We start from the raw sequence: 12,282 nt of genomic DNA, 5'->3' as shown, positions 1-12,282 counted from the left end.
GGAAGTGAAACTAGGAAGAAGAATAAAATTTGAAATGTGAATAAATAAAGTAACCAATAATTTTTTTCCTAGAAAATAGTTGGGGAGCATTCCTAATAATTCCAGTGCTTCCCAATGTAGGGTTATGCATCAAAATCAAATAGAAAATAAAAAAAGACAGACACTCAGAAAGATTGAATCCTACATTTGAAATTATTCAGACCCTGATTAGACTAATTGTCTTTTGTTATTTCTCCCTGAAGATATTATTAACTTTCAAGATATTATCTTCTAGAAATTTACATTTTAAGCATATATTTGATCCCATTGTCACCAGGAAAGCAAGAACCAGATCTAAAATCACTTCTAATGATGATGATAGATTTAAGAAGGATATAAATAACACTTTCAAAAAATTTGAGAACACAGGTAAACAGGTAGGCTTAAATCTAATCATATTAATAATTATATTATGCTGAACAGTATAGAATTCAAAAAGTCATTTTCAGGTTAAGAAATCAAAAATTCAAATGAAATTTATAAACTATACACAATGAAACTGAAAAATGAAGCTAATTGTAAAGAAAGAATGAAATATGAGAAAGACTCTGTAGTTGTATTAATATCAGAAAATAGTCAACAAGACATAATCATTAACAGACATAAAAAGGGTCAATTTATAATTTTAAAATGGCCAAGTATTCAGTAAATGTTTACCTAGCAAGATAGTCTCAAAAAGGCAAACATATTTTATAGAACAGAAAAAAATAAGTAAGATTAAAAGATATGTGAATAACACGGATATAGGTACAGTGATCAAATGCTTTTTCCTAGAAAAACATTGTTGCTTTATCTCTTAGCTTCCTTGTACTTGGACTGAGTTGAAAATAGTTATCTCATGGTGTAGAAGATTTTTACTCCAGCAACATGGCTGCTCTGGCAAGAGATCATATCTAAAGACCTTCTTGGTCTAAATGATCTGGACAGAATGCAGACATGCTCTGGATTACAGTGTGATCTGGATGGAATTCAGAAATTCCCTTAGCATACACCTTTAATCCTTAACAACACAACTTTCATCTTTAACAGCTTAGGTAAGGCTAGTTTGTAGAATGAAGCATCCAAATTTGAATGTGACTTCCTATTGAGGGTCAGACACAGTGATGAATCAGAGAAAGATTTCACAGAATGAGGCAAAGATAGGATATGGCCAGCTCTTAGGAAAGCATGACAGGAAAAAGAGGCTACATGAGATCACTGAAAGAGATAAACATTGTGGTGTGGTATATCGAGTCTTTTACTGGTACAGTTTTACAGAAACAGGTTACAGTGAGAACAAGCTAGACACAGGTTAAGAGAGAATGAGCCAGAAAATGAGAAGGATTGAGAAGTTTTAGAACATATTGCGAAAGTTAATATGTCAGGCAAAGCAATTCAATCAGAAGCTGAGAGAAAACACATTGAATCAGTTATTAAATTATATGGAAAATTAAATTATATGGAGGCTAGCAGCTTCCAGACCTAGGGCTAGGGATAGTTAGAATAGAGAAAGAAGGGCTCTGGACTCAGCCCAAGCCCAGTAATTGCATAGCATGTATATGGCTCTCATCACATCCCTTCAACTCAGGAAATAAAAGTAACAAACATCATGAAAACCTTTAATTAGGAATCTATTGTCCATTAACATTTAGTTGATTAGAGTGTAGTCCTCTTGAACTACATACATGTTATGGACATTTAGGATAAACTATACTTTTGGATTATGATGGAATTCAGATACTCTGTCTATTGGTTTTACTGTTTATGTGATCAAATCCATCTTACATCAAAGGTACATGTATCATATTTTAATGTATACCTACATTATATAATGGATTTCTTTTTTATTTATTTTTATTTTTTTATTTTTTTTATTTTTTTAATTTTAATTTCTTTTTTTTTAACATGAAATGCTTTTTTATAGCATGTTTTACAAGGGGAGGGGGTAAGAGGGGCCAGGTGGTGGAAAAGTACAAAATCTTCTTGGCCTGTGCCTTGAAACATGTCATGGTCTGTACGAACACTGCCTTGAATTATGATTTACCTGCTGTTCTTCAGAAGATATGGTACACTGCTTGAGTTATGGTCTCCCTGCTATTCTTAAGTTGATATGGTACTCTGCTTTGAGTCTATCTGCAGTTGCTAAGCAGGATCTTGCAGTTGCCAACCTTCAGAGGACATTGTGCAGGTGGGGAAAGGTAGGGGGTGAGGGTAAGGGCAAGGGTCCTGGCTTCTGGCATCTCCCCCTTCTCTGTTTAGTTAGAGAAGGCGTCTTATGATCAATCCCAACTATGTGAATTTTGAATTTGGATGTCTGTTGTGTAGTGCTCGCGCCTAGGGATCGCAGGCTGACGGAACCGCTGCAGGATACCGGGATCGGCGGCTGGCGTCAGCTCCAAGCTGGGCCAGCAGGGGTGGGCGAGCGGCCTCCGGGGAGCCGGCCCAGGGCCTTCAGCAGCCGACGGGGCGGGGCTCGCTCCACAGCGGCCTCTGGTCGCCCGAAAACCGGAGCGAGACCTCCGTCCCAGCCCCCGAAAGCGAGAAAGTGTTATCAGCTCTTTTAATTCTCTCCTTCCGGGAGTCGCTCATGAGAGCCCACGGAAGAAAAGTGTCTCAGCTCTTTTAGTTCAGCTCGCTCTTCCGCTAAGGGGAGAGGAGAGCGTTGTCCTTTGAAGTGCGCGACTGGCGACTGGCGAGGGATCGCGAAAACACTCCGACAGCAGGAGACCTTGCACCACACAGCAGTAGTCATTTTATTTGAGCTCTGGAATTATATATATATATACAGTTTCGGGGAAAGAACAGGTAGCCCCTATTGGTTTGGCTTGGGTGTTTGAGGATGCCTTATTTGCATGGAGGTGTTATCCTACGTGATAAGAGTCACCGGTCTCTTTGTGGGAAACGGAAGCTAAGAGGGCCATCAGCGTGGGAAATCTGAAGCATCCTTCCGTCCTGTGACCCTTTCCAGGCCGAGGTTTCCAGGGCTTCGAAGATTTCTACCAAGCTTTCTGGCTTTCTCATAGCCCACTGCCCCACAGATGTCTAATTATGGGGGGTCTTAGACAAGTTCACAACCCCAAAACACTGATGTGAGACGAGTCACATCGATGGTCGAAGGCTTTAGGCTGTCAACGATGGGCAACGTCAAGGGACTCCGATGTGGGTGAAAGGAGGGTGAGAGCCCTGTCTTAGGCTATGTAGGCTGCACCCACTCCCAGCACCACGCACTCCTTTTCGGCTGCATTGGGTGGGCCCCTGGGAAGTGGACCTATAATAATCCTGTCATTGGGCTAACTCACAGCCATCCTAGTCTCTTGTAAATGTTCAAGTTACCAACCATTTGTCAGTTTGGGGTGTAATATTGTCATAAAGGAAGGCTCCCCAATGTTAGCGGCCATATCAAGGGCGGCCTTGGTTTAGGAAAAAGCCAATTTTTGTTGTGGTGATCAAGAGGCCAAGCTCTCTAGCGAGAGAAACAAGGGCAAAGCCAGCAGGAGACTGACACAGCTGCCAGCTCCCCTGCCTCCCCCTATGGTCGACCCCTAGACTTTCACACCCTCCACAAGGGTTCCTGGTATAATGGATTTCTAAGTGAAATTTATGCACATATACATCATCATCCATCTTGCACACCAAGTGGCAAAAGAAGAAATATCAAGCATTGTTAATGAAAATAAGTATTTCTGAAAGCATATTGTCAATATTGACTAAAACTAAACATTTGAAATGCCTGTAAGTCTAATTCTTTAGTTTATGTCCAATAGAGTACCAAACACCAAATTAAAATGAGATATATTTTCTTGAATGCCATTTGTTTTAAATTTTTTCAAAATTTACTTTTTATTTATGGGTCTTTTTCTGAAAATATATGTGCAAGCAGTGTACACAGAGGCCAGAAGAGGGTATGGGGCACCCTAAAACTAGAATTACAGATAATGGTGAGCTGCCATGAGGAGGCAGGGAATCAAGTTTATTTCCTCTGGAAGAGCAACAAATTCTCTTAGCTGATGAGCAAACTTTCTAACCCAGTACTATTCTCAATAAATAAAAACTGAAGAAGTAAAAATAGTTATGAGCAGTTGAATGTAGATAAATTGTGAAACATGCATGAGGTAGAAGAAAAAATCCAAATTCATAATGGGAGTTATTAAATATTAACAGTAGATTCTGCATTAGTCAGGGTCTATTAGTCATTAGTTATTAAATATTAACAGTAGATTCTGCATTAGTCAGTTGAAACACAAAGGTAGGCAACTTACTTTAAAGGAAATAAATTAAAATGAATATCACTAACTTCAAAATATTAAAGAAATAGAAAAGGCCAAAACTGCATTAATGTGTCAGAAGAGAGATAAGTAACAGAACAGAAATACTAACTTGTCATTCTTATGGATAGAAAGAAACAAAACAAAATGAAAGAAGGTACAATATTAGAAGTTTAAAAATGGATCCTCACAGCATAATCCTTAATTCAAACTCTAATCTCTACTTCCTTTTCCTTGTATTTGGTGTGGTCTGACAGTACCCCTGATTATTAAAATTATTCACTTTCTAAATTAAGGGGGTTTGAATAATCCTTGATTTGTCATACCTAAAGATCACAGCAGAGTGGTTTATGAGGTGTCTGAACCAGAGTTTCAGAAACAGAAACTTCCTTCTCTGCAAAGCAGTTAGAGTCAATTTTGAAATGGTTCACAAATATTACTTTAACACTCAAAGAAACTAAATATTCAACATGAATACTATCTCCTAAGTTCAGAGACAATACCAAACTTCCCACACATTTCCAGTATCAGACCTAGATAAAGTAATTTATGCTTATAGAGGATGGCAAAGACTGACTAAACAAAGATGAATACAGGTCCTTCTACCTTATGGATTATAATGGTTACCGTGGTGACTGTAACATTAATAAAACAAATTTTATGACTCAGTATGTTTTCTATTGCTGTTGAAAATACATTTTCATTTATAGACACTATTTCATTTAATAATTGCTGGGGGGTGTAGTTTTCCTAATGAGTAATTAGGGCTTATTTTTGACTATCAACTTGAGATGGAGAAAAAAAGGTTATTATCATACACCATAGTATTTTCAGCTGCATTTGTTGGGAAACGTAACTCAAATTCATCCCCTTGCAACTTTGGCCAATTGAACTGAGACTTCAATAAAAATCTTCAAATTTTATAGAAAAATTATGTCTTAGTTTTTAGGAACGCATAATCTTCATTGCTTTAATATTGTAATAAAAGTACTAAAGAACCTCACATTGTTAAAAAAAAAAAGGTCCATTAAAAAGCCATTGTCTAAAATCAGAAAGTGTTTTTACTGTCCAAAATACTCAGAACTGGAAATAATATAGTTTCCTTACTTGTGGCAATTTCTGTAATAAAGGTACATCTGTGTTTGTTTTCCATTTGAAATGAGAAAGCTATGCCTATATTCATTTTGACCTTATAAAATAGATTTTATTGTTTAAGCATCATTAGCAGACTACTTTATTCAGGTGTGTTGTAGTTCAAATATGAAATGTTTCCTACTGACTCGTACTTGTAACATTCATTCCTAGGCCTACTGAAGATACTGGAAACTTCAAAGAAGTGGTCGTAGATAAAGTAGGTCACTAGGTGCCTGTCCTTGCACTGTATCTAGCACTTTTTCCTCTCTCTTATGGGTACCCTGAGATAACAAACATAATTTCTACATGTCTTTGGCACCATAATATTCTACTTCACTGTGAGAATTGGTTTTGATTGACAACTTGACTAGATTTACAATCACCTATGAAATATACCTCTAGGCAACTCCTGTAAATTGTATCTACTGCATTTTTTCTCAGGAATCCTCTATTCTTCCCTCTATCACCTATATTGAATTAAAGTTTGATGAATTCCCCAAAAAATGAAGATAATCTGTCTATTGCTTTCATCAATTTTCTATTACTTATATAAAAATTATAATGGGTTTGGTGGCTTAAAACAGCCCAATTATATTATATTAATTTCTATGTTTAGATGTCAGAAGACTAACACTGATCTCAATAGATTAAAATTAAAAGTGTTCACAGGTCTCAGGTCCCTGTGGACTCTAATAGAAAAATTGATTCCCATTTCTCATTCCATAACTCAACACTCTACTCTTATCTTCAAAGCTCTTCTGGCTCTGATCTGTTTTCAAATACATTTCATTGACTACAGCCAGGAAGAGTTCTCCATTTTTAAGAATTCCAATGATTAGAAAAGTGACAAATGGACAGTTTGAGACAAACTCATTATATAGAAGTTTCTGACCCAGTAGTTTCTTGTCCACTAGTGGGCTTGAAATGATGGCAGAGACAGATGAAAACTCAAAATCTAGTTAAAATCTCAAACCCATCTTTAGTTCCTGCAACCATGAATTCAAGCCAATAAATTGGATTCAAGTCTGTCTACCAGTGATCTTAATGATGCCAAACAAAAAGCTCACTTCAATTATCCAAAACTTCATCCATGAGTTTATATCTTTTTTCAATTTTTATGGGATTTTTTTTATTTACATTTCAGATGTTATCCCCTTTTCTGGTCACCCTCCTATACCAACTATCTTATCCTCCCTCCTCCTGCTACTATAAGGGTGTTTCCCCCTATCCACCCACTCCTACCTCCCCAATCTGGCATTCTCCTACACTGGGGCATCAAGCCTTTGCAGGACCGAAGGCCTCTCCTCCCTTTGATGACCAGCAAGGTCATTCTCTGCTACATATGTGACTGGAGCCATGGGCATTGAGCCTCCACAGGACCAAGGGCTTTCCCTCCCATTCATGCCAGATAAGGCAGTCCTCTACTATGTATGCAGCTCAAGCCATGGGGCCCTCCACGTGTACTCTTTGGTTGGTGGTTTAGTCCCTGGGAGTTTTGGGGGTCTGGTTGGTTCAGATTGTTGTTCTTCATATGGGATTGCAAACCCCTTCAGCACTTCAGTCCTTTCTCTAACTCCTCAACTGGAAGCCCCATGCTCAGTCCAAAGGCTGGTTGAGAGCATCCACATATGTGTTTGTCAAGTGCTGGCAAAGCCTCTCAGGAGACAGCTGTATCAGGATCCTGTCAGCATATACTTCTTGGCATCCACAATAGTGTCTGTGTTTGGTGAGTGTATATGGGATGAAACCCCAGGTGAGGCAGTCTGTGAATGGCCTTTTCTTCAGTCTGTGATCCACACTTTGTCTCCCTATTTCCTCTTAAGTAGTTTGTTCCCCCTTCTAAGAAGGACTGAAGAATCTACACTTCGGTCTTCCTTATTCTTGAGCGTCATGTGGTCTGTGAATTGAATCTTGGGTATTCTGAGCTTTCGGGCTAATATCTACTTATCAGTAAGTGAATACCATGTGTGTTCTTTTGTGATTGGGTTACCTCACTCAGGATGATATTTTCTAGTTCCATCCATTTGCCTAAGAATTTCATGGACTCATTGTTTTTAAGAGCTGAGTAATACTCCATTGTGTAAATATGCCACATTTTCTGTATCCATTCCTCTGTTGAAGGACATCTGGGTTCTTTCCAGATTCTGGCTATTATAAAAAGGCTGCTATGAACAGTTAAGAGTTAAGAGTTTTTATTTTGAAAAGTACAAGTCCCAATCATCCAAGCCATGTTAATTCAATAAAACCACTAAATAATCCAATTAATAAATATGGACTTTATGTCAATGATTTTTGCACATGGGGTATGAATAGAAAATTTCTTAGAGAAACTTATTTAATGATCACATTTTGATTTCAGACCCATCCACCTGAGATTGCACTTTGAAATTGATTATGTAAGTCTAAACTTTTAATCACTGTCTCAAATTATTCTTACATGGGTGGTCTTTAAAACACTAAAAGAAACAACCACATGAACTCATATTTAGAGATCCATCTATTTTCTTCTAGTTGCTCTTGCCACTTTGTTTATTATCTGTCTTTCCAATGAAGTTGTAAAAGCATCAAATTTAAATATCTTAAAGTAAAAATAGCTTGTGCCTAGACAGCCATATTTTGGCTCCTCTTCAATAATAACAAATAAAAACCATATAGGAACATGTATTCCATCATCTCCTCATATCAAATTGCTCCATAAGCAATATAAATTTAAATAAAACAAAATTAGCTCAGTTTATTCTAATTGCATGATTTCAATTATAGTTTAGAATTACACATTTACAAAAGATCATGACAGTTCATCTTGGGTAGATATAAATATTTATCACCAGCACTATTGGAAAGTAACTAATGAACCACTTCATAATTATCATTTTAAACACATAACACACTCACGTAAGTAAATGTAAAACACAGTAAATAAGCAAGCTGAAATATCCAGAAAGTTATAAAAGATAGTAGAATCATAAAATATCTTATATAATTTGAAATAACTAAATTTTTATTGACTTTACCTAGTTTAAATATTCACAAATTATTCAAGGACATATATTTCCTTGGTCCATTGTTGTAGCTTTTAAAGAATATTTAAGTTTGATATAGGAGAAATATTTCTTATTATTTGTGTAGTCTGTGGAATGTATATAGATTACAATTTGAACACTCCGACAAACTTTGGGATTTTTTACAGAGATATTTCAGGATGTTCAAATTATATCAATATATAATATTTGGTCCTCAAACTTTATGTTCATCTAAGGAAATGATTCCTCAAATTAATTCATCCAACTAAGTTAAACATGCCAATTTTTACAGGAAATTTGAATCCATTTGTTCTCAAATCATATGCTGGAGCCTGATATAGCTGTCTCTTGAGAGGCTCTGCCAGAACCTGACAAATATATCTGTGGATGCTCACAGCCAACCATGGGACTGAGCACGGAGTCCCCAATGGAAGAGTTAGAGAAAGGAGTGAAGAACCTGAAGAGGTTTGCAGCCTCATATAAGGAAAAACAATCTGAACCAACCAGAACCCCCAGAGCTCCCAGGGACTAAACCACCAACCAAAGAATACACATGGTGTGACCCTTGGCTCCAACCAAATATGTAGCAGAGGATGGCTTTGTTGGAAATCAGTGGGAGAAGAGACCCTTGGTCCTATGAAGGCTCGATGCCCCAGGGTAGGGGAATACCAGGACAGGGAAGTAGGAGTGGGTGAGAGAACACCCTCATAGAAGCAGGGGGAGGAGGGATGGGATAGGGTTTTTTGGAGTGGAAACCAGGAAAGGGGATAACATTTGAAATGTAAATAAAGAAAATATCTAATAAAAACTTTTTAAAAAATTATATGCTTTAACATTTTAAAATGTGTCTTAAATTATGTCATCTCTTTAAGTAATTAAAAAAAATATTAAAGCAATTTTTCATTAAAGATTAAAAGAGAAGTTTACTTTATACTATTAAATTGTTTTCCCTCATCCATACTCTTGTAAGTATCATAAGTTGGCATATATCCCTGATTTCTAACAACAAATTACAAATATCAAAAAATATGTTCAGGAATAATTATTGATTCCTTACATTGCCATAATGTATTCTTTCGATATTTTATGCTGTCTAACTTCAGGGGTGCCATATTTATGACTATGATACTTATGGACTTAAACAACTTTTCCTGACTCTTTACAGTATTACTACATAATTTCAGATCAAGCATTGTGCCATAATTATGTCCTGAGGTAATGCCATTAAACTTGCTTTTCATTCTGCACCTACAATTTATTCAGGAAAATTTATAGCTACAGTTATTGGATACAATGAGATACCTTTGATAAGATAGCATTAGTTCTTTATGCATGTTTGTGTATGTGTATGTAGTAGTAGTAGTAGTAGTAGTAGTAGTAGTAGTAGTAGTTCAGATGAAATTGAACAAATAAACTTGAGAAGTTACAACAGGTCATTGGCATAAGAAAACTTCAAAAAACGGATTCTTATATTATTTTTTAACATAGATGCTGAGAATTAACAAAATAATTTAATGACAAGAATCTGTCTTTTTGCAAAGTAGTGAAGGGTCCATTTTAGGATCTTTCTTGGCTCTGGTGAACCATGGCTATTAAATAAAACTCTGTTTTCCCAGTAATTTATTCAGGTACTATCCTGACTATGTCTTGAGACACTTCTAATTCTTTTCTGTTTTTCTCCTCCATGAATAGTTTCCCTTTTATCTTGGCCTTTGTGTATTGTTGCATCACTAAGTTCTTGATGTTTCTGATAATTTGAATGTTTGCTAAACAAAACCCAATGTCCTTCAAACTCTTATATTTTCTACTTCACAGCTATGACAAAACTGCATTCACTTTTAATTTTGTATTGGATATTTTATTGGATATTTTATTTATTTCAGATGTCATCCTCTATCCATATTTCCCCTCTCTAGAAAACCCATATACCATTCCCCTTACTGCTTTTTGCTTTTATATCATTTTAGTTACATGCAAGTATTAAGGTCAGTTCTAGGTTGAAGAACTAGCAATACAATAGATGAAAATAGTCAAAGAGCAAGCAAGACAAAAACATAAATAGTCAAAGAACAAGCAAGACAATAAACAAAATTACATGAACACTCTTGTGATCACTGTTTCTAAGGGCTTATCAGGATGATCAAAGTATCTGAGCCTACTTCCCTGTCCTAGCCCAAAGTCATATTCATGTCTGAAGCCTACTTTTTTATACTAGACTAAGATTTAGATTCCTGCCTGAAATTACTTCTTTTTTATAGCATAAAGTCAGTTTCCTGTCTGAAACTCACTTCCTTGTCCTTGGACAATGTCAGATTCTTGCCAAGCAGCCCATTTCCTTATCCTTAGTCCATGTCAGACTCTTGTCAAGCAGCCCCAAAGGCTCTCACACTCTCCCCCTACTTTTTATTTCCTAAACAAGACTGAGCCTGTCTTAGGTCATTCTGACAAGAATGCCTTCCTTACCTGTCATTGAATATGCATTATCAAAAACAATTCAGTTCTGTCATAGGTTGGTAAGGCTCTGGGCACACCTTACATGTCCTTGGCTTGCCAGCATGTTAAATTAATAACTCTGTCTTGGGGTCCATTTTCAGGTTCAAGCCATGTACTTTGACTCTCAACATGTTGATGTTGTTAAAGACAAGCTTTCACATGATAGGCATGAATAAAAGTATTCCCAGGACAAAAAGGCCTAGCATGATCATGCTATATATGCCATTTTGAAGCTTGGCCAAAATAGAAATACTGATGTCAGTATTAGAATTAGATTTCACTGCCCACCATAACTGCTTCCTTCTACAAAATAAGTTATGTACTAAGGGTATGTCAGTATTCCAGCTATAGCAGCCATGTTGCTGGTTTAAAATTCCTCTACAACAAGTAAATCAAGAGTGCTCAGAGTCAGAGAAATGATTATCCAATACAAAATGTTCAGCCCTGAAAACACACATACAAGTAACATTATATAGACTGTGCATGTAATATTTGGGAGAGAGAGAGAGAGAGAGAGAGAGAGAGAGAGAGAGAGAGGGAGAGAGAGTATTTACACAGTCTTCAAAGTATCAGTTTCATCTATATACCAATACACCAAACCAATCTCTTTCCTTTGTAAGTTATAATTTCCTTTGTAATATTGATTTTATATAAGTCAAGTCTAGATACAAAAACTTTTGCATTTACTAGTGAATAATTAATGAGAACATGGATTTTTCAAACTATGTTTTGTTCAAACATATGTTAATGTCTAGAAAATGTCCAGCACACAAGTATATATTAAGTAGTAGGTGAATGATTAAGTACAATTCATAAAGATTTCACTTGGTCTCATCTCTCATCTCCTATTTATTTGTGTTTGGTGCCTGTACATCTTATTCTGTTTATAATGGTACAAATTTGGTAAACGGTGCAGAATTCAGACTCACATGCAAGTATCCTTGAAAGGCCTCCAAAGAGGTGTGAAAGTTCAACAAAGCCTCCCTATGTTAAGGAATACCACTACAGCTCACTGTCTCCTTCAGTCAACACCAACTTATTCTTTCCAAACTAACCAAACCAGGAAAATAATTTATGAAAATACTAATTACTGACTTGAGAATTCAATATTTGTTTGCTTGGAGTTATTTATATCAAGTCTTTCTATTCACTGCTTTTGAATTATAGAATACAGCTGTCAATTTCAAACTGAGTTAATTAAGTGAATCTATCTCATTTTTGGAATTCAAAGTCCAAACTTGCCTCTTGTTACCACAACCAAACATTTCACTCAGTGAGATTCATTGAGATCACCATCCCAAATGGGATCTCTAGAACTTTTCTGCACATCAGAGCTATAATAATACATA

This window comes from Grammomys surdaster, unplaced genomic scaffold (assembly GCF_004785775.1).
Source record: "Grammomys surdaster isolate TR1022 unplaced genomic scaffold, NIH_TR_1.0 125584, whole genome shotgun sequence".
Taxonomy (NCBI): domain Eukaryota; kingdom Metazoa; phylum Chordata; class Mammalia; order Rodentia; family Muridae; genus Grammomys; species Grammomys surdaster.
Note: the sequence above shows the minus strand (reverse complement) of the source record.